A 27,031-nucleotide genomic window follows, 5' to 3' on the forward strand; every position below is an offset into this window, starting at 1 on the left:
GTGGGAATTATGGGAGTACAATTCAAGATGAGATTTTGGTGGGGACACAGCCACACCATATCACAGTGTGTCCAGCAAAAACATTACAATTCCCTACCTCCCTTGCAACTGGGGATGACCTCGACCTCTCTAGCCAGCAAAACGCTGCCAAGGTTATCTGGAAAAGCTTTGTCTTCCAGTTGTAGGTGCTACTCCATCTGTCCTTTGCACCCCTTTGCCAGAACCAGATGGAAACTGGAATTTTCAGAAAAGACTGATGAGCATCGGAAATGGTTAATATGTGCCTAACCTTGTTTAAACAAAGTGAGTGAAGTAAGGACAAATTTATAAATATGTAAATACACATTAAAAACTACTTTTTCCTCTTAGTTTCTTTAAAATGCATGCGGCCGTTTAAAAATAAGTAGAAGCTTTCTTTTTTTATGCTCTGTAACATTTTAAGTAGCTGTGAAGGTTTGGTAAATTCTCCTGTGAATCCATCTGGGCCTTGTGACTTGTTAAAGAGCAATTCGTTAATTTATTTAAATTTTCTGTGTTTACCAGGGTCAATTTGGGTAAATAATATTTTTGTAGAAAATTATCTATTTAACCGAGGTTTTCAAAGGCATTTGTCTAGACTTGAGAAAAGTAGTGTCTTAGGATTTGTAAATTGTCTTCTGTTTCAGTGGTTGTCCTCCTTGTCATTTCTTATCTTGCACGCTGATGCCTTTTTCTTTTGTTCTTTTTTTTTAAAAAAAAATTTATGAATACATAATAGTCATACATATTTATGGAGTACATGTGATATTTTCATAAAAGCATACAATATGTAATGTTCAAATCTGGGTAACTGGGATATCCATCACCTCAAATACCATCTCTTTGTGTTGGGAACATATCCTTTTGTTCTTGATTAGGTTAGCTAGCAGTTCGTCTACTTGACTGATTTGTTTTCTCTAAGAAACAGCAGTTCAGTTAATTTATGTTTTTTATATATTTTTTCTTTTTTTTGAAACAATCCACTTTTTATTCAAATGGAATCATATTTAACAATCAAGGTCATATGACTTAAACTCTTCTGAGCTGGGTTTAGGATTCAGATAGATAGTTTATTGTCAGTTGACATTAAAACAATGTTCTTGGCCAGGCACAGTGGCTCATGACTGTAATTCCAGCACTTTGGGAGGCTGAGGCAGGTCAATCACCTGATGTCAGGAGTTCGAGACCAGCCTGGCCATTATAGCAAAACCCCGTCTCTACTAAAAATGCAAAAATTAGCTGGGCATGGTAGCGGGCATCTGTAATCCCAGCTACTTAGGAGGCTGAGGCAAGAGACTCGCTTGAACCTGGGAGGCAGAGGTTACAGTGAGCTGAGATCACACCATTGGACTCCAGCCTGCACAACAAGAGCAAAACTCTGTCTTGAAAAAAAAAAAAAAGACAGAGAAAAAAATAAATTATTTGCATCAAGTTACACAGTTTTTTTTTAGTTTTAAAATCAAATTTATGGCCAGACACAGTGGCTCATACCTGTAATCCTGGCACTTTGGGAGGTTGAGGCGGGTGGATCACCTGAGGTCAGGAGTTCAAGACCAGGCTGGCAACATGGTGAAACCTTGTCTCTATTAAAAATACAAAAATTAGCTAGGCGTAGTGGCTCACATCTGTAGTCTCAGCTCCTGGGGAGGCTGAGGCACAAGAATCACTTAAGCCCAGGCAGAGGATGTTGCAGTGAGCTGAGATCATGATACTGCACTCCAGCCTGGGTGACAGAGTGAGACCCTTTCTCAAAAACAAACAAACAAACAAAAACTTTATTTAGGCCTAATTTCCATACAATAAAATTTACCCATTTTAACTGTACAATATGATGATTTTTGACATATATACACTGTAGTATAAGTACTACCACAATCAATATTCAATTATAACTCATGCCTCTTTTTCAGCACTCTTCATCCCCAATTTCAGCAGCTGGTAACTTTAAGGTTTTACCTTTTCCAGAATGTCACATAAATGGAATCATACATTATGTAGCCCTTTGAGTCTGTTTTCTCTCACTCAGCATAATGATTATATTTGTCCATGTTGATGCGGGCATCAATTTATACAAACAATTTTAATGCAAACGTTCAACAGGGCTCCTTTCCCATTTTCCCAAGATTTCATCTCTCTCTCTGCTGTGGACACAGATGGCTTCACTCCATCCTGTATTCTCTGGACCATGATAGAATTCCAGAATCTCGGTAGTTTTTGCATTCCAAGAAGTAGAGCCCAGAGTGGTGGCCTATAATTACAGTTACTCAGGAGGCTGAGGCAGGAGGATCCCTTGAGTCCAGCAGTTTGAGGCCAGCCTGGACACCACAGCAAGACCACCAATAAATAAATACATAAATGGAACATGTTTCCCTATCATGGTCATTTTCATCCATTCCTCCAGTAGAAGCATCAGATCCTTCAAGCAAGGGTTTATGTTGGGGTCTCTCAATCTCTGCATTAGCACAGGCATCCAGTCTTCTTATGGAGGAGGATGGGGAGGTGGAATGGAAAAACAAGAGAGGCGAATCAGAGACCTAACTGCCTTCTGCCCATTGGTACTGCCCGTGGACAGCTGGCACAGGGGAACACTCCATTCTTCTGCCTTCAATGGTGTGGAGAGGGGCAGAGGACGAGGAAACGCAGGAAACTAGGAGTGAGGCAGGCAGACATGCTTCAAAGGCTGGAGCCAAGGAGGGTGCAGGGAGAGTTGAGAGTTCCTGGACCGGGCAGGGGTCACCTCCTCACCACAGCCAGAATGGTTCTACCAGTGCCCATGCCATCTCCAGCTCCAAATACCATTTTTCCTGTTTCCTAGCTCATTAATTTCTATCTTTCTTTTTTTTTTCTTTTTTGAGATGGAGTCTCACTCTGTTGCCCAGGCTGTAGTACAGTGGTGCAATCTCAGCTCACTGCAACCTCTGCCTCCCAGGTTCAAGTGATTCTCCTGCCTCAGCCTCCTGAGTAGCTGGGATTACAAGCATGTGCCACCATGTGCCTGGCTAATTTTTGTATTTTTAGTAGAGACACGGTTTCACCATGTTGCCCAGGTTGGTCTCGAACTCCTGAGCTCAAAGTGATCACCCGCCTGAGCCTCTCAAAGTGCTGGGATTACAGGCGTGAGCCACTGCCACCAGCCCTAACTCATTAATTTCTATTTATGTCTATATTCATTCCTACCTTCTACTTTCTCTTGGTTTACTTTGCTTTTTTCCTAACTTTTTAGTAGATGTTTACTTTTACTGATATATGTATTTGATGTGATACATTTCCTGACAACTGTAAGCAGTACGTCATGGATTCAGATAAGCTGTGTTTTCATTATTGTTATTTTATGAAATTCTGCAATTTTGGTTTGCATTACCCTGTTGATTCAAGAGTTGCTTAATCTAGTTCTTTAAAATTTCTAGGCCGGGCAGGGTGGCTCACACCTGTAATCCCAGCACCTTGGGAGGCCAAGTGGGGCAGATCACTTGAGGTCAGGAGTTCGAGACCAGCCTGGCCAACATGGTGAAACTTCGTCTCTACTAAAAATGCAAAAATTAGCTGGATGTAGTGGCAGGCACCTGTAATCCCAGCTACTTGGGAAGCTGAAGCTTGAGAATTGCTTGAACTGGGAGGCGGAGGTTGCAGTGAGCCGAAATTGCACCACTGCACTCCATCCAACCTGGGTGACAGAACGAGACTCCATCTCAAAAAAAAAAAAAAAAAAAAAAAATTCGAAAAGTCTTTTTGCTTCTAATTTTGTTAATTTGTCATTGTATTGCATTTTGTGATCAGAGAATGTTGTTTCTGCTATTGCTAATTCACGAATGTTTCTTTAAATTACTCAGTAGACAGTTCTCTGATCCACCAAGTCTCAGGATAGGGTCCTCTGGGGCTAATTCTAGCCAATGTTATCAGTGTGCCGCCACCTCCAGGACCTGGCTGCACTCTGCTGTCTTCCACACAACCCACCTGACTTTCCGGTTCAGAAGTGAGCTCTAGACCTAGCTCTGCTGGTTTCAGATATTTATCTCCCCATTTACATGTAAATTGAAGTTTGAGGTATGCCTTGTCTCCTAGTGACGCCGTGAGGGATGGGGTGATTTAATTTGCTTTCGTTGTCAATCTGTATGGTTTGTGAAGGACTGTGAAGGGATTTTAGGCACCTGCCATTATTCCACAAGAATCAGGAAGCTTTGTGCTTTCTTTTTATTGTATCTTTGCTGCTTTTTCTTCATTCCTGCCTCCCATTGGCTTAATCAAATTTTCTTTTTTGCCCTTCCCTTCCCATCCACATTGAAGTCATAGTTCCATTTCGGTTCTCTCAGTGGTGTCCCTTAAAAGCACAGCATGCACATTTAGCTTAACAAACTCTAAAGTTAATCAGTATCACCACCTCCCTCCCAAACAGTATAATGATCTTAGAATATTCCAACTCCCAGCCAGGCATGGTGGCCCATGCCTATAATCCCAGCTCATTGGGAGGCTGAGACAGGAGGACCTCTTGAGGCCAGGAAGACTCCTTGAGACCAGCCTGGGCAACATAGCAAGACCTTGTCTCTACAAAAAATAAAAATATTAGCTGGGTGTGGTGGTACGCATCTGTAATGTCAGCTACTCGGGAGGCTGAGGCAAGAGGATGGCTTGAGCCCAGGAATTCAAGGCTGCAGTGAGCTATGATAGTGTCACTACACCTCAGCCTGGAATCCTGTCTCTTACTGAAAAAAAAAATTTTTTTTTGAGATGGAGTCTTGCTCTGTCGCCCAGGTTGGAGTGCAGTGGCATGATCTTGGCTCACTGCAACCTCTGCCTCCCGGGTTCAAGCGATCCTCCTGCTTCAGCCTCCCAAGTAGCTGGGAGTACAAGCATGGGCCACCACGCCCGGCTAATTTTTTTAAAAATTTATTTATTTATTTATTTATTTTTTGGTAGAGACAAGGTTTCATCATGTTGGCCAGGCTGGTCTCCAACTCCTGATCTCAGGTGATCCACCCGCCTCAGCCTCTAAAAGTGCTGGGATTACAGGTGTGAGCCACTGCACCCGGCCAAAAAGAATGCTTTGACTCTCATCATCTCCCTCTCACCGTATTATTAATTCAACAAACATTTGTGAGCGCCTACCACATGCCAAGTTGATACAGTAATGAACAAAAGAGGAGGAGAGGGAGGGAATGGGAGAGAATCTCTGTGCTAATGGATTACATTTTGGTGGGAGAGATAAACAAGATGCGTTATTAAAATCTGTAGTGTGGGCCAGAAGTGGTGGCTCACACTTGTAATCCTAGCATTTTGGGAGGGTGAGGCGGATGGATCATTTGAGGTGAGGAGTTCAAGACCAGCCTGGTCAACATGGTGAAACCCTGTCTCTACTAAAAATACAAAAATTAGCTGGGCGTGTTGGTACGTGCTTGTAATCCCAGCTACCCAGGAGGCTGTGGCAGGAGAATCACTTGAACCTGGTAGGCGGAGGTTGCAGTGAGCCGAGATCGCACCATTGCCCTCCAGCCTGGGTGACAGAGCAGAGCTCTGTCTCAAAAAAAAAAAAAAAAAAAAAAAAAAAAAAAAAAAATCTTTAGTATGTTGCACAGTGAAAAGTACTAAGGTGCAAAACACTAAAGCAGGGTAGGAGAATATGAAGTGGTGTAGCCACGAGAAGCCTCACTAGAAAGGTAAATTTTTGTTGTGCTTTGGAGATGGGGTCTCACTCTGTCACCCAGGCTGGAATGTAGTGGTGTTATCACAGCTCACGCAGCCTCAACTTCCCCACCTCAGCCTCCCAAGTAGCTGGAATTACAGGCACATGTCCCACACTGGGCTAATTTTTGTATTTTTTAGAGATGAGGATTTCCCCATGTTGCCCAGTTGCCCAGGCTGGTCTCAAACTCCTTTGGCTCAAATGATTTGCCCACCTCAGCCTCACTGGGATTACTGGCATTAAGGAAGGAGACCACTACTACTCCTGCTGCCCTCCTCCCCACATCTTGGAGGAAAGATACAAAGCAAAAAGTTGGAAAAAAAAAAACAAAAGTAAGATAAATAGCCAGACAACCTTGACACCACCACCTGGCCCTAGGAGTTAAAACAAGTAATAATAATAACGTCAACAACTCCTGACCTAAACTACTTGTGTAATCTGTAAATTCCAGACACTTTATGAAAAAAGCACTGTAGGCCGGGCGCGGTGGCTGAAGCCTGTAATATCAGCACTTTGGTAGGCCGAGATGGGCAGATCACGAGGTCAGGAGATCGAGACTATCCTGGCTAACACGGTGAAACCCCGTCTCTACTAAAAAATACGAAAAACTAGCCAGGTGAGGTGGCGGGCGCCTGTAGTCCCAGCTACTCGGGAGGCTGAGGCAGGAGAATGGCATAAACCCGGAAGGCGGAGCTTGCAGTGAGCCGAGATCGCGCCACTGCACTCCAGCCTGGGCGACAGAGCAAGACTCCGTCTCAAAAAAAAAGAAAAAAAGCATTGTAAAACTTTGTTCTGTTAGCTGATGCATGTAGCCCCCAGTCACGTTTCCCATGCTTGCTTGATTTATCACAACCCTTTCACATGGACCCCTTAAAGTTGTAAACCTTTAAAAAGGCCAAGAATTTCTTTTTCAGGGAGCTTGGCTCTTAAGACGCAAGTCAGCCGATGCTCCTGGCCGAATAAACCACTTCCTTCTTTAATCCGGTGTCTGAGGAGTTTTGTCTGCGGCTCATCCTGCTACGCATGAACCACTATGCCTAGCCTGAATTTTTTCTTTTCTTCGAGACCAAGTCTTGCTGTCGCCCAGGTTAGAGTGCAGTGGCGCAGTCTCAGCTCACTGCAACCTCTACCTCCCGGGTTCAGTTGACTCTCCTGCCTCAGCTCCCCGGAGAAGCTGGGATTACAGGTGCCCCCCACCACACCCAGCTAATTTTGTATTTTTAGTAGAGACAAGTTTCACCATGTTGGTCAGGCTGGCCTCAAACTCCTGACCTCAGGTGATCCACCCGCCTCAGCCTCTCAAAGTGCTGGGATTACAGGCATGAGCCACTGCGCCCAGCTGAATTTTGTTTGTTTGTTTGTTTAGTTTGAGATGGAGTCTCGCTCTGTTGCCCAGGATGGAGTATAGTGGCACGATCTCAGCTCACTCCAACCTCTGCTTCCCGAGTTCAAGGGATTCTCGTGCCTCAGCCTCCTGAGTAGCTGGGTCTACAGGCACACGCCACCACGCCCAGCTATTTTTTTTTGTAGAGACCGGGTTTCACCCTGTTGGCCAGGCTGGTCTCGAACTCCAGCCCTCAAGTGATCCGCCTACCTTGGCCTCCCAAAGTGCTGGGATTATAGGTGTGAGCTGCCGCTCCCGGCTTATTTTTTATTTTTTATTTTTTTAGAGACAGGGTCTTACTCTGTCACCTAGGCTGGAGCGCAGTGGCGCGATCATAGCTCACTGCAACCTCAAACTCCTGAGCTCAAGGTATCCTCTGTCTCAGCCTCCCAAGTAGCTGAGACTACATAAATGTGCCACCAAGCCGGCTATTTATTTTATTTTCTGTAGAGCCAAAAAAGGTCTCCCTATGTTCCTTAGGCTGGTCTTGAACTCTTGGCCTCAAGCAATCCTCCCACCTCAGCCTCCCAAAGTACTGGGATTACAGGCATGCTCCACCTTGCCTGGCTGAAAGGCAACTTTTGAATTAAGACATGAAGGAAATGAGAGCTAGCCATGTAGATATCTTGGGGAAGAATATTCTAGGCAAAGAGAATAGCAAGTACCAAAGACCTAAAGCACTTTTTGACATGTTTAAAGAACAGCAAGGAGCCTTATGAGGCTACAGTGAAGGGAAGGAGAAGAGTGATAGGATTTTTTTTTTTTTTTTTTTTTTTTTTTTGAGACAGAGTCTTGCTCTGTCGCCAGGCTGGAGTGCAGTGGTGAGATCTCGGCTCACTGCAACCTTCGCCTCCCAGGTTCAAGTGGTTCTCGTGCCTTAGCCTCTTGAGTAGCTGGGACTACAGGCACATACCACCACGCCCAGCCAGTTTTTGTATTTTTGGTAGAAACAAGGTTTCACCATGTTGGCGAGGCTGGTCTCGAATTCCTGACCTCAAGTGATCTGCCCACCTCAGCCTCCCAAATTCATGGAATTACAGGTATGTGCCACTGTGCCAGCTAATTTTTGTATTTTTAGTAGAGGCGGGGTTTTGCCATGTTGGACAGGCTGGTCTGGAACTCCCGATCTCAAGTGATCTGCCCATCTTGCCTCCCAAAGTGCTGGGATTACAGGCGTGAACCACCATGCCCAGCCAGAAGAGTGATAGGATTTTGAAATCACAAACCTAATATGGAGACCAAAGTAGAATCATGTGGTCCATATTAAGGATGTTGGTCTTTATTATGAGATAGAGACCCACTGAAGAGTGCTAAGGGACATGCCTTGGCATATGCCAAACCAGGATCACTCTGGTTGCTGTATTAAGAACAGAATGGCTGGGCATGGTGGCTCATGCCTGTAATCCCAGCTGCTCGAGAAGCTGAGGCAGGAGAATTGCTTGAACCCAGGAGGCAGAGGTTGCGGTGAGCCAAGATTATGCCATTGCACTCTGGGCTGGGCAACCAGAGTAAGACTCCATCTCAAAAAAAAAAAAAAAAAAAAAAGAAAAGAAAAGAATGCTGGGGAGAAAGCCAGCTAGGAAGTTACACTAATCTTCATGAGACATGATGGTGACCTGCCCAGCACTGGGAAATAGGAGGGCATGGGAAGTGCTTGAATGCTGAATGTGTTTTGCAGGCAGAGCTGACAGAATTTGCTGACTGACCAGTGAGGTGTGAGAAGTGAGAGGTCAAGGAGGACACCCAGTATTTTGACTTGCGCAACTGTAAGAACAGAGTTGCCATTAACTTCTTGTTGACTAGAATTTAATCACATGGCATAGGAGGCAGAATTCTAAGAATTCTCCTGTGATCTTTGCCCTGGTATAATCCCTTTCTTCCTCTTTGAGGGTAGGTAGAAATCAACATGAGCTCATGTTCTGTTATAAAGCAAAAGGATTATCCAGGTGGGTGTAATCTAATCACAAGCCCTTGAAAATCACAGTTTTTCTGGCTGCTGGGCAGAAGGGGAAGACAGTGTATTAATCGGCGTTCTCCAGAGAGGCAGAACCAACACGAAGGATAGATATGTAGGTAGGTAGACAGACAGACAGACAGACAGACAGACAGACAGATAGATAGATAGATAGTTTTTGCCTCTGAAAACACCTTCACAGAGACACTCAAAAAAATGCTTTAGTAGGTTTCTAGGTTTTCCTTAATCCAGTCAAGTTGACACCTAAAATTAACCATCAGAGAGAGATTCCAAGCATGAGAAAGACACTGCACCAAGGCTGCCTTGAAGACGTAGGGGACCAGCCAGGTGCAGTGGCTCACGCCTGTAATCTCAACACTTTGGAAGGTCAAGGAGGGCAGACAACTTGAGGTCAGGAGTTCGAGACCATCCTGGCCAACATGGTGAAACCCCGTCTCTACTAAAAATACAAAAATTAACCAGGTGTGGTGGTGCGCACCTGTAATCCCAGCTACTTGGGAGGCTGACAGGATAATCGCTTGAACCCAGGAGGCAGAGGTTACAGTGAGCCAAGATAGCATTACTGCACTCCAGCCTTGGTGGCAGAGTGAGACTCTGTCTCAAAAAAAAAAAAAAAAAAAAAAGAAAATGAAAGATGTAGGGACCACATGAAGTGTCCCGGCAGCCTCTGGGAACAGAGAGCAGCCCCTGCTGCTCACAGCCCGTTAGGAATCAGGACCTCAGATCTATAGCCACAAGGAACTGGTTTCTGCCGAACTGAATGAGTCTAAAAGTAGATTTTTCCCCAGAGCCTCCGGACAAGAGCCCAGTCCATGGACACCTTGCTATCAGCCTTTTGGGACCCTGAGCAGAGAACCCAACCAAGCCCAGACTTCTGACGTATAGAACTCTGAGATAATAAGTGGGTGTTGTTTTAAGCTGCTACGTCTGTGGTCATTTGTCACACTGCAATAGAAAACAAACACATATGGCCACACCTAACTGAGAGAGGTTGGTAAATGGTGTCTCAAGCTGGATATTCATGTGCATTGTTAAACTTGGAGGAGGAGTTCTATAATGAAAGAAAGAGAAGCATGAATACTGGGGAGATGATAAGACATTCTTCCACACACTGTAAGCCTGCCCTGTCCAATACAGCACATACTAACCACATGTGCGTATGGTTTTTTTTTCCTTTTTTTTTTTTTTTGAGATGGAGTCTCGCTCTGTCACCCAGGCTGGAGTGCAATGGTGTGATCTTGGCTCACTGCAACCTCCACCTCCCAGGTTCAAGTGATTCTTCCACCTCAGCCTCTGGAGTAGCTGGGATTACAGGCACCCGCCATCATGCCTGGATAATTTTTGTATTTTTGTACAGACAGGGTCTCGCTCTGTTACTTAGGCTGGAGTGCAGTGGTGCAATCTTGACTCACTGCAACCCCAACCTCCTGGGCTCAAGTGATCCTCCCACTTCAGCTTCCTCAGTAGCTAGGACTACAGGTACACACCACCACGCCCGGCTAATTTCTGTAGAGACAGCCTCTTGTTATGTTTCTTAGACTTGCCTCGAACTCCTGGGCTCAAGCAATCCACCTGCCTCAGCCTCCCAAAGTGCTGGGATTGCAGGCATGAGCCACCGCGTCTGGTCTAAAAACACTCTTTTCATTCAGCACTACAGGTTTTAAAAGGCAGTGTTCCCATAAGACATAATGGCAAAGAAAGACATAATGGCAAAGAAATGACAAAATGGCAAAGAACTCCAGTCACATTCAGCAAACCTGTTTTTCCAGCTACATTAATGCACTCAGTTGATGCAGGTAAGTGTATGGGAGAGGTTCATGGAGAGATAGGAGGGTCCTGGAAACAAAGGAAGACTGTGGCATTAGATGACTGCAATCACAGAGACTCAGATGGTGCTTGTACTACCACGGTTCGTCTTTTGAGTATGGGCATGTCATAGTCTGGACCAGAATATAAATTCTAGTAGCAAAGTGGGTAGGGTGGTTACTGCATAAGAAGGTATCACAACCTGTCATTTGGGGAGGGTGAGGGAAGGACTGGCTGTCACAGCTCATCCTCACCAAGGACGTATGTGTAGTGCCCTCTGGTGGCCTGCAGTGGCACGCAAGCCAGGCAGATCAGAATCCCCCATCTCTCACCCCCCAAGCCCCCACCCTCCTCCCAGCCACCCCCATCTCAGGCAAGACAAAGCCAGAGTCCTAACTGGTCTCCCTACTTCCACTCCTGTCCACCAGAATGATTTGTTAAGATCATCAGATCATGTCACTCCTCTGCTCAAAATTCAAGGTAATTTCCCTTCTCTCTGAGTTATTTAGCCACAGTACTCAGTGGTCTCCATGGCTGTACTCAGTATGGCACCTCCCAGCTACCTTTCTATCTCCACCTCCTGCCCCTCTCCCAGCTACTCACTGTGCTGTAGCCATGCTGGGCTGCCTGCTCTTCCTTTGCCAGCATAACACACCAAGCACACTCCCACCTCTGTGTTTGCTGTCTCTCCCATCTGAGAATGCACAGGTGACTCCTTCATGTCCTTCATATCTGTGTCAAATATCACCACATCATCTTTTTTTTTTTTTTTTTTTTTTTTTTTTTTTGAGACAGAGTCTCGCTCTGTCGCCCAGGCTGGAGTGCAGTGGCGCGATCTCGGCTCACTGCAAGCTCCGCCTCCTGGGTTTAGGCCATTCTCCTGCCTCAGCCTCCCGAGTAGCTGGGACTACAGGCGCCCACAACCGCGCCCGGCTAATTTTTTGTATTTTTAGTAGAGATGGGGTTTCACCGTGGTCTCGATCTCCTGACCTTGTGATCCGCCCGCCTCGGCCTCCCAAAGTGCTGGGATTACAGGCTTGAGCCACCGCGCCCGGCCTCATCTTTTGCACTAAATAAAAAAACAACCCTCCTCCCAGCACACTATATCCCCTTTAGCTGGATTCATTTTTTGCCATAGTATTTAATACCATCTAACATATTACATCTTTATTTACATATATATGTGCATGTGTATTTATATTTATTACCTGTCTCCCCCTACTTTTTGCTTTTTCAAAAAAGTAGAAACTTTGTTTTGTTGCTAGTTGAATCCCCAGGATCTAGAATAGTGCCTAGCCTGTAGTAGTGCTCAAATATATATGTTGGGGAAATAAATGAATCAAGATCTGAATAATGAGCAGGCATTGTATGACCTTCATTGTTTCTTTCTTGAATATCAAGACACTATCACAAAAAGGACAACTCTACAAATTTGTATAAAATTCATAAAATTCCTATTATATCCCAGCAGCTGGGGCAAAGAAAAAAAAGAAAGAAATTCCAATGTAATCCCAACATTTTTTTTTTTCCCAACCACCCCAGATACATCAGACAGATGGTATACATCTCTTCATGATTCAATTTGCTGAACAATGAAACTGTCATAGTATCCAACAGGTTTCTTTTTAATTGGATTAAATTATCTGACAATTTATTTGGAAAGAATAAAGTACTTAGAAATAGCCAAAAAATGTAGGAAGAAGTACGCTAAGGGTGCACTTGGCTTACTAGATCTCAGAAGACACTATAAGGATACCACAATAGCATCAATATAATATTGGCCTGGGCATAGACAAATAAACCAGTGGAATAGAAAAGAGAATCCAGGAATAGATATCTGTTTTTAAGAACATAAAATGTGAACAGTGCAATTTTAATTCAGTGGGAAATGGATGGATTATATAATAAATGATTATGATATTATCTATCAGGAAAATAATTGGACCTCCATTTTATATCATACAAAAATAAGTTCCAAGTATATTAAATACTAAAACATAGCAGGTACTTTTACTTATTCATTTATTTACATTTATACTTATATTTATATTTTTGAAACAGGGTCTCACTCGGTCACCTGGCCTGGAGTACAGTGGCACAATCATGCTTCACCACAGCCTCAACCTCCCTGGCTCAAGCGATCTTCCTACTTCAGCCTCCCAAGTAGCTGGGACAGGTCTGTGCCACCACGCCCGGCTAATATTTTGTATTTTCTATAGAGACAGGGTTTTGCCATGTTGTCCCAGGCTATTCTCGAACTCCAGGGCTCAAGTGATCCACCCACCTCAGTCTTCCAAAGTGCTGGGACTACAGGTGTGACCCATCATGCGTGTCCAGCAGGTCCTTTTAGAACCCCAACTAAGTTCAGAATATAGTTAATTTGGTCCTCATGCCTATATGAAGACATGTGACTGATTTCATCAGAGTCACAATTTATAGTGCACATTCCTAATCTTTTGGTTGTAAAAAGTCCCATTTCACAACTGGGCTCAGAGTATGAAAGCCCAACGGAATGCAGAGGGAGTCCGTGGTGTGGAGAGGGGGATTGGTGATGGTAAGAATGGGGTGCTGGACCCCAAGCATGAGGAGAGTTTCCATAGGAAAGTAGGGGTAGTGACTGTAGCTGCCCACCTGAGAATGTCAGAGTCCAAGCTAGGTAAGGAAACGGTTCACGGAGGGGCAGGACAAGAGATTGATCAAATAGGTAAATATTTTGAGAATAATGGGAGCAAAGTTTCTATTTAAAATGAAAGAATATAGTAATGAGGAAACTAGAATAAACCCTGTGGCATTAGACTGGAATTGAAAGTATTGGGGGTGGATTCGTGGTTTTGTTTTTTTCCTTTGTTTTCTTTCTTTCTTTTTTATTTTTTGAGATAGAGTCTGGCTCTGTCGCCCAGGCTGGAGTACAGCAGTACAAGCTCAGCTCACTGCAATCTCCGCCTCCTGAGATCAAGCAATTCTACCTCAGCCTTCTGAGTAGCTGGGAATACAGGCACATGCCACCACACCCGGCTAATTTTTGTATTTTTAGTAGAGACGGGGTTTCACCATGTTGGCCAGGCTGGTCTCGAACTCCTGACCTCAAGTGATGTGCCCACCTTGGCCTCCCAAAGTGCTGGGATTATAGGCATAAGCCACCGCACCCAGCCCATAGTTTTCATTTGATCTAAATATCTTCACCATGTTGAATCTAGACAAGAGGATACATCAGACAAACCCAGATCAAGGGACATTCTATAAAATAACTGGCCTATTATCTTCAAAAGTGGTCATGAAAGTAAAGGAAAGACTGAGGAACTGTTCCGGACTAAAAAAGACTAAAAGGGATGAAAACCAAAAGCAATATTTTGATCCTGGGTTGGATTCTTTTGCAAGGACATTATTGGGACAATTGGTGAAACTTAAGTGGAGTACATGGATGCGACTATAGTAAAACATCATTGTCAATGTCCTAGTTTGGATGGTTGTATTATACTTATATAAGGAAATGTTGCTGTTTGTAGGAAATACATACAGTAAAGTATTCTCGTGGGCAACAGGGCTTGTTTTTGGCAACATACTCTTAAACGGCTCAAGGTAAAAAAAAGAAAAACAAAAAAAAAACACTCCATAAACCCTTGGTTAGTGGTGGTGGCTGAGACCCAGTGGGCAGGAAAGGCAAAACCTATACCTGGAATATGTACCTATTCCCATGAAAACGAACCTCTAGCCTTTCCAGGAGGGAAGGGGTTCATGTGGTCAAATTTCCACCAACTGGCCAGTTGGTTTCCTCAAGGAATGGTACCATATCCAGAGCTCTGAGTTGGTCTTTATTAGTGGAAAGCTGGACATTTGGCTGAGGCAGTAACTAGATCAGCCTTGGTGAGTGGGAATCCACTTTTTTGTTTTGTTTTGTTTTGTTTAAAAATGGAGTCTCGCTCTGTCACCCAGGCTGGAGTGCAATGGCACAATCTCAGCTCACTGCAACCTCCGCCTTCTGGGTTCAAGAGATTCTCCTGCCTCAGCCTCTGGAGTAGCTGGGATTACAGGCATCTGCCACCACGCCTGGCTAATTTTTGTATTTTTAGTGGAGACAAGGTTTCGCCATGTTGGTCAAGTTGGTCTTGAACTCCTGACCTCAGGTGATCCGCCTACCTTGGCCTCCCAAAGTGCTGGGATTACAGGCGTGAGCCACCATGGCCTTGGGGGTCCAGACTGTTGATCCATGGGTAGCCTCATCTCTGCCACTATGGCTGCTTCATTCATGTGCCATTAGTGCTGGAATGGCAGGGAACAGAGGCTGGCTAAGGTCAATTGGCTGGGTCATTTTTGTCTTTTTGGTACGTAAAGCCTTCTTAGCAGATGTCCTCTGGTGGCATTAACATGTGACACAAAGATCTTTAAACTTCAGGCCTGCTCCCATATGTCCATTCACGTGGCTCTACCCCAGATCTCTTTGTCTCCAATCTGCCAATATTCTTCCTTCCAGTCTCCTGACCAGTCAGTCAGGATATTTGTTACTGCCCATTAATCTATATATGTATATTCTAGTTTAAGGTCACTTTTCTTTCAATACAAAGTGGATCACCAGGTGCACCTCTCAAAGTTCTGCTCCGGGGAGAATTCCCATTCATCATTGTCTTTCAAGACTATCTCAGAGTAATGCTGTCCATTGCCCACTTGTTTCCTGCACCTGTATACTAAGCTGACCTACTGTAGAAAAGCACAGGCTTTTTTCTCCTGCTTCAGCTCCTTCATATAAGATTCCTCATAAAGTCAAAGGCATGAATTGAGGGAGAGTAATTGGTTCTACAGTGGTAGGGACCATAGGAGTCTGGGCTACCTGCTCATGCAGCTTTCCCAGGTCCTCTGGTCCTACTTGTGACTGATACTAGACATATTGCATCAATTTTTTTTTTTTTTTTTTGAGACAGAATCTCGCTCTGTCTTCCCAGGCTGGAGTGCAGTGGCACCCTCTTGGCTCACTGCAACCTTCACCTGATCCTCCCCCCTCAGTCTCCCAAGTAGCTGGGATTACAAGCGTGCACCATGACACCCAGCTAATTTTTGTATTTTTAGTAGAGAAAGCGTTTCACCATGTTGGCCAGTCTGGTCTCAAACTCCTGAACTCAAGTGATCTGCCCACCTCAGCCTCCCAAAGTGCTGGGATTACAGGCGTGAGCCACCACGCCTGGCCCATATCACATCACTATTATGATGGAGTGTTGCTGCGCACTGCTGACTTTACGAATTGGCTGTTCTGAGAGAACTCAAACCATCATGGGAAATTTCAGCTGTGTAGTCATTTGGTCATGGTCCGCCATTTTGTTTCTACTAAGGCCCAGTAGCATACCAGAGTTGTTTTTTTGTGGTGTTTTGTGTTTGAGACAGAGTCTCACTCTATCACGCAGCCTACATTGCACTGATGTGATCTCGGCTCACTGCAACCTCCTCCTCCCCGGTTCAAGCGATTCTCCTGTCTCAGCCTCCTGAGTAGCTTGGAGCACAGGGGCACACCACCATGCCCTGCTAATTTTTGTATTTTTAATAGAGACGGGGTTTTGCCACGTTGGCCAGGCTGGTCACGAACTGCTGACCTCAAGTGATCCACCCACCTCAGCCTCCCAAAGTGCTGGGATTACAGGCGTGAGCCACCGCGCCCGGCCCAGAGTTATTTTTCAACAGGGTGTTTAAATCTTCACGGCAGATGGCAGGGTCTTGCTCCAGAGCCCCAAGGCCACTTTCAAAGCTTGACACAAATTATACACAACATCTTCTCCCACTTCTGATAATCTGTAGCACCATAGGGTATGCTGAATTGTATTGTCCCAGGAGTAGGACCGTTTACACTGTAGCCTGTATCTACTGGAAAGCTCTGTCATGCTGTGGGCCTGCTTTAGGCCTTGCTCAAAGCTGCCAGCCTTTCATGACACCTGGTATATAGACTAGAGCAGTGTCCTTAGGTGTAAAATATGCTGACTCTAGAATCTGAAGAGATCCACCAGGTATTGTGCTTCCTTTTTTGTGGGAGAAGGTTTAAGATGCAATAATTTGTCTTTTACTTTGAAGAGGATATCCCAACATGTCCCTGACAACTGGACTCCTAAAAATTTTAGGGATGTTGGGGCTTGGCACGGTGGCTCATGCCTATAATCTCAGCACTTTGGGAGGCCGAGGTGAGCAGATCACCTGAGGTCAGGAGTTTGAGACCAGCCTGGCCAACACAGCAAAACCCTACTAAAAATATTAAAATTAGCTGGGCATGGTGACAGGTGCCTATAATGCCAGCTACTCGGGAGGCTGAGGCAGGAGCTGGGAGGCGGAGCTTGCAGTGAGTGAGATCGTGCCACTGCACTCCAGCCTGGGCGACAGAGCGAGGCTCCATCTCAAAAAAATAAAAAATAAAAATTTTATGGATGTAGAAGGTCCCTGAATCTTTACAGAGTGCCCTCTGAAGTGCCTGTGTCTTACCAAGACCTTCAGTGTATTAGCCATCTCTTGTTCATCTGGCTCATTAACATATTGTCATCAATGCAATGAATCAGCATGAAACTCTAAAAGTATGTCCAGATAGTTCAGAGGTGTACAATCTTTTGGCTTCCCTGGGCCACACTGGAAGAAGAATTGTCTTGGGCCACACATAAAATACACTAACATGAACAATAGCTGATGAGCCAAAAAATAAATCACAAAAAAGGCTAGGCGCACACAGTGGCTCACGCCTGTAATCCCAGCACTTTGGGAGGCCGAAGTGAGCAGATCACTTGAGGTCAGGAGTTTGAGACTGACCTGGCCAACATTGCAAAACCCCCTCTCTACTAAAAATACAGAAATTAGCGGGGTGTGGTGACTGGCACCTGTAATCCCAGCTACTTGGGAGGCTGAAGCAGGAGAATCGCTTGAAGCCGGGAGGCAGAAGTTACAGTGAGCTGAGATTGCACTACTGCACTCCAGCCTGGGTGACAGAGCAAGACTCTGTCTCAAAAAAATAATAATAATGTTTTAAGAAAGTTTCAAAGCTCTCCTGGGCCACATGCAGCCTGTAAGTGGTGGGTTGGACAAGGCTGAGATGGTCCAAATCTCTTCAGACTGTATTTTACATAGAGTGGGAGACATAGCCCTGGGAGGAAAACCTCACATGTATATTGTTGCGCATTCCATGTAAATGCAAACTTTTTTCTGACTCTTTTTCTTTTTCTGATTAGGATAGAAAAGAACACATTTGCTAAATCAGTGGTTGTGTAATATGTTCCTGAGGCCAAAGTAATCTGCTCTAGCAAAGACACTACATCTTACATAATGGCTATAATTGGGGCTATAGTACTTGGTTGAACTCATGGTAGTCTACAGTCACCTTCCAGGATTCATTTGGTTTCTATAGGGTCAAGAATAATTAATTAAACAGATATATGATAGAAACCAACATCCCTGTATCCTTTATAGCCTAAGGATGGATCTAATTTCTGCTGTACCTACTCTCAACACTTTCCTTTTTTGACCCCCAAGAGTAAACCTATCCTGGTTATAAACTCAGAGACTGGGAAATGGCCACTGAGTGGCTCCAAGGACCCAATGGATGCACTGTAAGCCAGGCCCAAGACAGGATTTCACTTACAACCTGGCCCCATGTGCTTCCCGCACTCTAACAAGGAGAGGTTATGATGGTGCTTCAGGCCTCCAGCATCATTGTCAACACAGACCCTACATCCAACAGACCTTGATATGTCTAGGTATTTTTCTTTCCCAGGTGCACAGTTACCCAAATAAATTGCCATTGGTCTCTTTGAGAAAGAACTGACAGGATCATTATCACATGTTCTTTTTATAGTATTGAGGGTCCTTCCTCCTAGGGACCTAGCCACCTCTTTAATCATGAGATTCCAAGTCTGAAGCTGGCTCTAGTCTAGACACTGGGAAAGGGATTATGAATTTTTCTTGAGCTATGGCCTTTAGTCTTCTAGTCATCTTTCCGTAGTTTCTTCTGCTAGTACAAGCTGAGTAGTACCCTTAACAACTGCCCATCTAATTTGCCCCGGGGACATTTTGCTCTATTAGTCATCTCCATAACTCTTCGTTGGCCAGGTCCTCCTGGCTGCCACTCAAACCTCACCAGCCATGATGATAATTGCCATTGACTAACTTTCGGAAGTTAAGCACTGCCATCTGGCCTTTTGTTTGTTTGTTTCAGTGTCCAATTATCCTCACTGCTATCAGTAAGTCAAGTTTTGTACTAGTCTTTTCTATTATCAGTCCTAGCCTACAGAATAGAGTACTTATCTTTTTAGAGATTCTGGTGAACCTCTCACCAGCAAATCATTTCTTTCTTTTCTTTCTTTTTTTTTTTTTTTCTGGTCAGAGTCTTGCTCTGTCACCCAGGCTGGAGTGCAGTGGCATGATCTTGGTTCAAGCAATTCTCGAACCTCAGCCTCCCGAGTAGCTGGGATTACAGGCATCTGCCACCACACCCAGCTAATGTGTGTGTATATATATATTTTGTTTGTTTGTTTGTTTTGAGACAGAGTCTGGCTCTGTCGCCCAGGCTGTAGTGCAATGGCAAAATTTTGACTCACTGCAACCTCCGCCTCCCAGGTTCAAGTGATTCTCCTGCCTCAACCTCAAGTGATCCACCCACCTCGGCCTTCCAAAGTGCTAGGATTACAGGTATAAGCCACCATGCTGGGCAGCAAATTCTTTATGGTCTTGACAAATAATGTGTTGCTATGGTTTACATGTGGCCCCTAAAAATCTGTGTGTTAGAAACTTAATTATTCTGCCCTCATAAATGGATTAATGTCAGCTCTGCCCTCATGAATGAATATATGGAGTAATGAGAGTTCCATCCTCTAGAATGGAGTAATGTCATTATTATGGGAGTAGGTTCCTTATCAAGGAAATGGCTTTGTAATAAAAACAAGCTTTGTTTTTTTGCTATAAAAGCAAGCTCTATCTATCATGGGAATGGCTTTGTTATAAAAGCAAGCAAGGGTAACCAGAATCTTTCTGGTTGCCCTCTCACCATGTGATGTTCTCTGCCATGTTATGACACAGCAAGAAGGATCTCACCAGATCCTGACATCAGGCTCTTGGGCTTCCCAGCCTCCAGAACCATGAGCTAAGTAAACTTCTTATGAACTACCCAGTCTGTGGTATGCAGTGATAGCAACAGAAAACGGATGAAAACGTGTTCTCTGGGCCTTCTCATGGGGCATAATTAGCTAGCAGATCCTCTGGTTACCTACAGTCTATCCATTCTGGCACACCCATTTCCCTGAGTGTTTTAAATCTACCATCATTATCTGCCATAGCAGTTCCAGCATTTAAGCTTTCTTTGGCATGGGTCATCACTTTTTCCATGCTTCTAGGATCCATCCTGGTGGTAAGATTGTACCATCTCCTATTGTCCTTGCCAGGATTTTAAATCTTGTATTTTGAAAGAGAGATTCCCACTGGGCACAGTGGCTCACACCTGAAATCCCAGCACTTTGGGAGGCCGAGACGGGCGGATAACAAGGTCAGGAGTTCGAGACCAGCCTGGCCAACATGTTGCACCATTGCACTTCAGCCTGATAGGGTGAGACTCCATCTTAAAAGAAAAGAAAAGAAAAGAAAGGGAAGGGGAAAAGAGGGATTTCCAAGTCAATAAACTCTTCCCTATCCAATTTTATATTCCTTCTCCTTCATCAAACACTCTCAAAATCCAGTTCCACATGTATCTCCCTGGCTCCTCACAATACATGCTGGCTAGGTCTTGCTATTTCTGTGGCATATAGTCCCTTTCCACCCCATCATACCCAGCACCTCTCCAGCTGGGTTATGCTGCAGCTAACCTAGTATAGGCTAGGAGGGGATGTGGGGGCAGATTCTGTGGGGGAGCTGTTGCTTTGTGGAGAAAGGCACTGCATAAGAGAGTGGTAACTCTTCATAGGGAGGAGTGGGACAATTCTGTAGGCTCAGAAGATTCAGAGGAATTTGTGGAGTCAAAATCTTCAGAAGAGGCCAAGGCGAGTGGATCATTTATGGTCAGGAGTTCGAGACCAACCTGGCCAACATGGCGAAACCCCATCTCTACTAAAAATACAAAAAAAAAAACTAGCCGGGCATGGTGGCGCATGCCTGCAGTCCAGCTACTTGGGAGGCTGAGGCAGGAGAGTCGCTTGAATCCTGGAGGCAGACACTGCAGTGAGTCAACATCGTGCCACTGTACTCCAGCCTGGGAGACAGAGCGAGACTCCGTCTCAAAAAGAAAAATCTTTAGGAGCATCCACTCTGATATTGCCATTCCATGTGTCAGGGTCCCAAGCTTTTCCAACCAGGACTTTGACTTTAGCATAAGAGATGTGCCTTATTGGCCAGGTGCGGTGGCTCAAGCCTGTAATCCCAGCACTTTGGGAGGCCGAGACGGGTGGATCATGAGGTCAGGAGATCGAGACCATCCTGGCTAACCCGGTGAAACCCCGTCTCTACTAAAAAATACAAAAAACTAGCCGAGCGAGGTGGTGGGCGCCTGTAGTCCCAGCTACTCGGGAGGCTGAGGCGTAAACCCAGGAGGCGGAGCTTACAGTGAGCTGAGATCCGGCCACTGCACTCCAGCCTGGGTGACAGAGCAAGACTCCGTCTCAAAAAAAAAAAAAGAGATGTGCCTTATTTGGACATTTAACTGTCTCTGAAGTCAGTTGCTCAGATTATTATTATTTATTTATTTTTTAGATGGAGTCTCGCACTGTCCCCCAGGCCGGAGTGCAGTGGCACAATCTCCGCTCACTGCAACCTCCGCCTCCCTCCCGGGTTCAAGTGATTCTCCTGCCTCAGCCTCCCGAGTAGTTGGGATTACAGGCGCCCGTCACCATGCCCGGCTAATTTTTTGTATTTTTAGTAGAGATGGGGTTTCACTATGTTAACCAGGCTGGCCTTGAACTCCTGACCTGGTGATCTGCCCGCCTCAGCCTCCCAAAGTGCTGGGATTACAGGTGTGGGCCACCACGCCTGGTCAGTTGCTTAGATTATTAAGTCTTAGGCTTAGTCCTTGCTTTTCTCCACCCTTTCACTGCAAGAGATGTTGACTTATTTATATAAACCAAAGAGGCCTTTTCCTTTTCATAACCTGGATTTATTTATTTATTTATTTGAGATGGTCTTGCTCGGTTGCCCAGACTGAAGTGCAGCGGCACAATCTCTGCTCACTGTAACCTTTTCCTCCCAGGTTCAAGCAATTCTCCTGCCTCAGCCTCCCAAGTAGCTGGGACTACAGGCATGTGCCACTACGCCTGACTAATTTTTGTATGTTTAGTAGAGATGGGGTTTCACCATGTTGGCCAGGCTGGTCTCAAACTCCTGACCTCAGGTGATCTGCCCCCCTTGGCTTCCCAAAGTGCTGGGATTACGGGCATGAGCCATTGCACCTGGCCCCATAACCTGGATTTTAATAGCCTGTTACTGGCCCTAAGTTGTTTATTATCCTGTAGCACATCCATGGAGCTTGGCAATAGCCACCAATTCCATCATCCTCATAGCTACTACTCCCTCCATAATATCAAGTACCTGGTACATTGTGTCCTTAGAGTATCCAATTCTAGTGGTACATTCTCCCAATTTGCTGCCATTTGCCTGTGCTCTGCCCACCTCCACTAATGGGATCCTCATCGCCAGATGGGTGGTGATCCAGTTCCAAACCCCATCTTACCATCTCCTTTTTCATCTACTTTGGCAGCAGCTGTAGAAGACCAGACTCTCAAGAAGGAGATGGTGAGATAGTTTGGGATGCAAAATGTTTATTAAGGATCCATACCTGTGAAAGGAAGGAAGAGAAAGCAGGACTGGGCAGAGGGAAAGTCAACCTGTGCTGCAGGCTCGACCAAGCTCAGCCAATCAGCAGGTCACTCTAGAAAAGCCCTGATGTCTGGACCTTTATACCTCTGCCTTGCTCAGTCATCAGATGTGGGCTACCCCAGGAAGGGCATGACGTCAGGTGAGGCAGCCCTGCAGCTGAGGCAGGCTCTGAAGGAACTGAAAGCTGGTATTGTCTGCTGCCCTCTCTATGCAGCTAGGCAGCAGGTCCTTCCTTGAAGGTAATCTGGGCAACACGTCACCATGTGTCTCTTAATGACATACAGACATGAAGGAACATAAATCCTAGTATACAACTTGGTGAACTCACCCAGCTCAAAAAGTAGAAATTATCTGTATCACAGAACCCCCATTTATTCCTCTTCTCAATCTCTCTCCCCAAGGTAACCACTATCCTTCTTCTATCACCATAGACTCATTTACCTGCTTTTTAAATTTTTAACTGTGGTCAAATACACATAACATAAAACTTACCATGTGAGCCAGTTTTAAGTGTGCAGTGCAGCAGTGTTAAGCACATTCACATTGTTGTGCAACTAATCTCCAAAACTCTTCACCTTGCAAAACTTAAACTCTGTACCCATTAAACAAATCCCCATTATCTTTCTCCCGAGCCTTTACTAACTACCATCCTACTTTCTTTTTTCTTTTTTCTTTCTCTCTCTCTCTCTTTTTTTTTTTTTTTTTTATGAGACAGAGTCTCATTCTGTCACCCAGGCTGGAGTGCAGTGGCAGGATCTCGGCTCACTGGGACCTCCACCTCCTGGGTTCAAGTGATTCTCCTGCCTCAGCCTCCCGAGTAGCTGGGACTACAGGTGCACGCCACCATGCCCAGCTAATTTTTGTATTTTTAGTACAGATGGGGTTTCACTTTGTTGGCCAGGCTGGTCTTGAACTCCTGACCTCATGATCGGCCCGCCTCAGCTTCCCAAAGTGCTGGGATTACAAGCGTGAGCCACCGTGCCTGACCTACCATTCTACTTTCTGTGTCGGTAAATCTGACTTCTCAAAGTACTTCATATAAGTGGAATCATACAGTATGCATCTTTCTGTGACTGGCTTATTTTACATAGCCTAATATCCTTAAGTTTCAGCCATGGTATAGCATGTGACAGGATTTCCTTCCTTTTCAAGGCCGAATAATATTCCACTGCATCTTGCCGGGCACAGTGGCTCACACCCGAAATCCCAGCACTTTGGGAGCTTGATGTGGGTGAATCGCTTGAGGTTAGGAGTTTGAGACCAGCCTGGCCAACATGGTGAAACCCCATCTCTACTAAAAATACAAAATTATCCAGCTGTGGTGGCACATGCCTGTAATCCCAGCTATTTAGGAAGGTGAGGCAGGAGAACGGTTTAAACCCAGGAGATGGAGGTTGCAGTGAGCCAAGATGGCGCCATTGTACTCCAGCCTGGGAAACAAGAGCAAAACTATGTCTCTAAAATAATAATAATAATAAACAAATTCCACTGCATCTATATGCCATATTTTGTTTATCCATACATTCATCAATGGACACTTGGGTCCCTTCCACCTTTTGCTTAGTGTAAATAATACTGCTATGAACACGAGTAGATTCTTTACCTGCTTTTGAGCTTTTCTTTTTTTTTGAGATGGAGTCTTGCTCTGTAGCCCGGGCTGGAGTGCAGTGGCCAGATCTCAGCTCACTGCAAGCTCCGCCTCCCGGGTTTACGCCATTCTCCTGCCTCAGCCTCCGGAGTAGCTGGGACTACAGGCGCCCGCCACCTCGCCCGGCTAGTTTTTTGTATTTTTAGTAGAGACGGGGTTTCACGGTGTTAGCCAGGATGGTCTCGATCTCCTGACCTCGTGATCCGCCCGTCTCGGCCTCCCAAAGTGCTGGGATTACAGGCTTGAGCCACCGCGCCCGGCCAACTTTTGAGCTTTTCATATAAACAAAATGAATTCTACCATGTGTATTATTTTATGTTTGGTTTCTTTCCCTCAACATTATGTTTGTGAAATTAATCCATCTTATTACATGTAGCAATAGTTTACTTTTCTCATTGATATATAGTAGTCCATTGTATAATCACATCCCAATCTGTTTATTCCATCCACCAGCGATGGACATTTAGGTTGTTTCCATGTTGAATCTGTTATGAATAGTGCTGCTATAAACATTCTTGTTGGTGTCTTTTATTATACGCATTTATGCATTTCTGGATGTAAACACCTAAGAGTTAAATTGCTGGGTCATAGATTATGTTTGTTTAATTTTACTAGACACTGCCAAATAGTTTTCCAAGATGACTATACCAATTTACCCCCTCCAGAACACTGAATGTGCATTCCGGTTGTTTGGTATCCTCAATAACACTTGATATCATCAGTTATTTTAATTTTAGTTATTCTCATTAGTGTAAAGTGGTATTTCATTGTGGTTTTAATTTGTATTTCCCTAATGACTAATGAGGTTGAAAGACTTTTTATGTTTATCAGTCAACTGGATGTGAAGTGCTTGTTCATGTTTTCTGTGAAGCGCTTGTTCATGTTTCTTGCCCTTAATTTAGTTGTCTGTTTTTTCCTTATTGATTTGTAGTATTGTGGTGTATGCATGTATTTTTCCAAGGGTGATTCTCCAGATGGCATGGGTTTGTTCCAGAACCCCAGTGACCCTGCTGGGGCTTGCCACAAATTATACACTGTGTCTTCTCCAATCTCCCACATAAATGTGTGGGTGTGTAGGTGTATGTACATTTTTTGTTTTTGTTTTTAAGATAGAATCTCACTCAGTTGCTTAGGCTAGAGTGTGGTGGTGCAATCATAGCTCACGGCAACCTTGACCTCCCGGGCTCAAGTGATCCTCCCACATCAGCCTCATGAGTAGCTGGAACTACAGGTGCCTGCCACCACACCCAGGTACTTTTTAAAACAATTTTTGGGCTGGGCGCAGTGGCTCATGCCTGTAATACCAGGACTTTGGGAAGCCAAGGTGGACACATCATCTGAGGTCAGGAGTTCAAGACCAGCCTGGCCAATGGTGAAACCCCACCTCTGCTAAAAATACAAAATTTAGCCAGGCATGGTGGCGGGCGCTTGTAGTCCCAGCTACTTGGGAGGCTGAGGCAGGAGAATTGCTTGAACCTGGGAGGCGAAGGTTGCAGTGAGCTGAGATTGCGCCATTGCACTCCAGCCTGGGTGACAGAGCAAGACTCTGTCTCAAAACAAAACAAAACAACAACAAAAAGTTGTTTTTGGAGAAATGAGGGTCTCCCTATGTTGCCTAGGGTGGTCTTCAACTCCTGGGCTCAAGTGATCCTTCTGCCTCAGCCTCCCAAAGTGCTGGGATTATAGGCATGAGCCACCAGCCTGCATGTATTTTTGACAAGGGCTCGTTGTTGAACATGGGGATTGCATATATAGTCTCCCTTTCTATGGTTTGCCTTTTTTCTCTCTTAATGCTATCTTTTGATTAGTTCTTCATTTTAATAAATTCAAATTACCAATCTTTCTCTTTATGACTAGTGTTTTTTGTGTTCTGCTCACTAATTATTTTTAAAATACACATAAGAATAAACATATACCAGCCAGGCATGGTGGCTCATGCCTGCAAACCCAGCACTTTGGGAGGCCGGGGTGGGTGGATCATGAGCACAGGAGATCGAGACCATCCTGGCTAATGCAGTGAAAACCCATCTCTACTAAAAACACAAAAAAATTAGCCAGGCATGGTGGTGGGCGCCTGTTTTGTCCCAGCTACTCGGGAGTCTGAGGCAGGAGAATGGTGTGAACCCGGGAGGCAGAGCTTGCAGTGAGCCGAGATTGCACCACAACACTCTAGCCTGGGCAACAGAGCGAGACTCTGTCTCAAAAAAAAAAATAAAATAAAATAAAAAATAAACATATACCTATCGACATAAAAATATTCTTCTGTGAACCACCTACGATTATATTGTATAACACTACTGGCCTCTTGGATGAAGCCCACCTGCCTACTGTGAAACACCCTGATCATGCCCCTGCCAAGCCCTCCAGCCCCATTCCACTGCTCCCTGCTCTTCATCCTTCCACTAACAAAGCAGCTCTCACACAGCACGGCATTGCTAACCACCCTGCCTTTGCACCAGCAGTGTGGAAATAACAGTGTGTCGGACACTGTGGCCCACACTCCTTCTCCCCTTTCCCACCAGAGCCCTGACTTAGGTGTCCACTCTCCCCCACATAGCCCTGTGCTTCAGGGCAAGATGCCCCCACCTTAGCCACAGGAAGGGCATCCTGATGGCCTAATCCAATCGTGGTTCCACAATCCTTCTGCCATGGACATGGGACCCAGTTCTAGCTAATGAGATGCAAGAGGCTCCTGGGAAAGTCATCCTTGTTCCT

At 45.0% G+C, this 27,031-nt stretch overlaps 1 long non-coding RNA gene and 1 other non-coding gene across 3 annotated transcripts; both read right to left on the reverse strand.

The window, feature by feature from the left end:
• Positions 1–1,263: 1,263 nt before the first annotated feature.
• LOC102124490 (uncharacterized) lies at positions 1,264–27,031 on the reverse strand. Of its 2 annotated transcripts, none has more exons than XR_012415175.1 (3): positions 11,464–11,594; positions 1,510–1,601; positions 1,264–1,396 (listed from the first exon to the last, which is right to left on the reverse strand). It is a non-coding gene; the product is annotated as an uncharacterized lncRNA (long non-coding RNA). The 2 variants fall into 2 exon arrangements; XR_012415174.1 differs by lacking the exons at positions 1,264–1,396; positions 1,510–1,601 and adding exons at positions 1,776–2,496; positions 26,903–27,031 and having other exon boundaries at positions 11,464–11,592.
• On the reverse strand, positions 12,401–12,470 carry LOC123574999 (small nucleolar RNA SNORD77). Its single transcript, XR_006700170.1, has one exon. It is a non-coding gene; the product is annotated as a small nucleolar RNA SNORD77 (small nucleolar RNA).

This window comes from Macaca fascicularis, chromosome 7 (genome assembly GCF_037993035.2).
Source record: "Macaca fascicularis isolate 582-1 chromosome 7, T2T-MFA8v1.1".
NCBI classification, from domain to species: domain Eukaryota; kingdom Metazoa; phylum Chordata; class Mammalia; order Primates; family Cercopithecidae; genus Macaca; species Macaca fascicularis.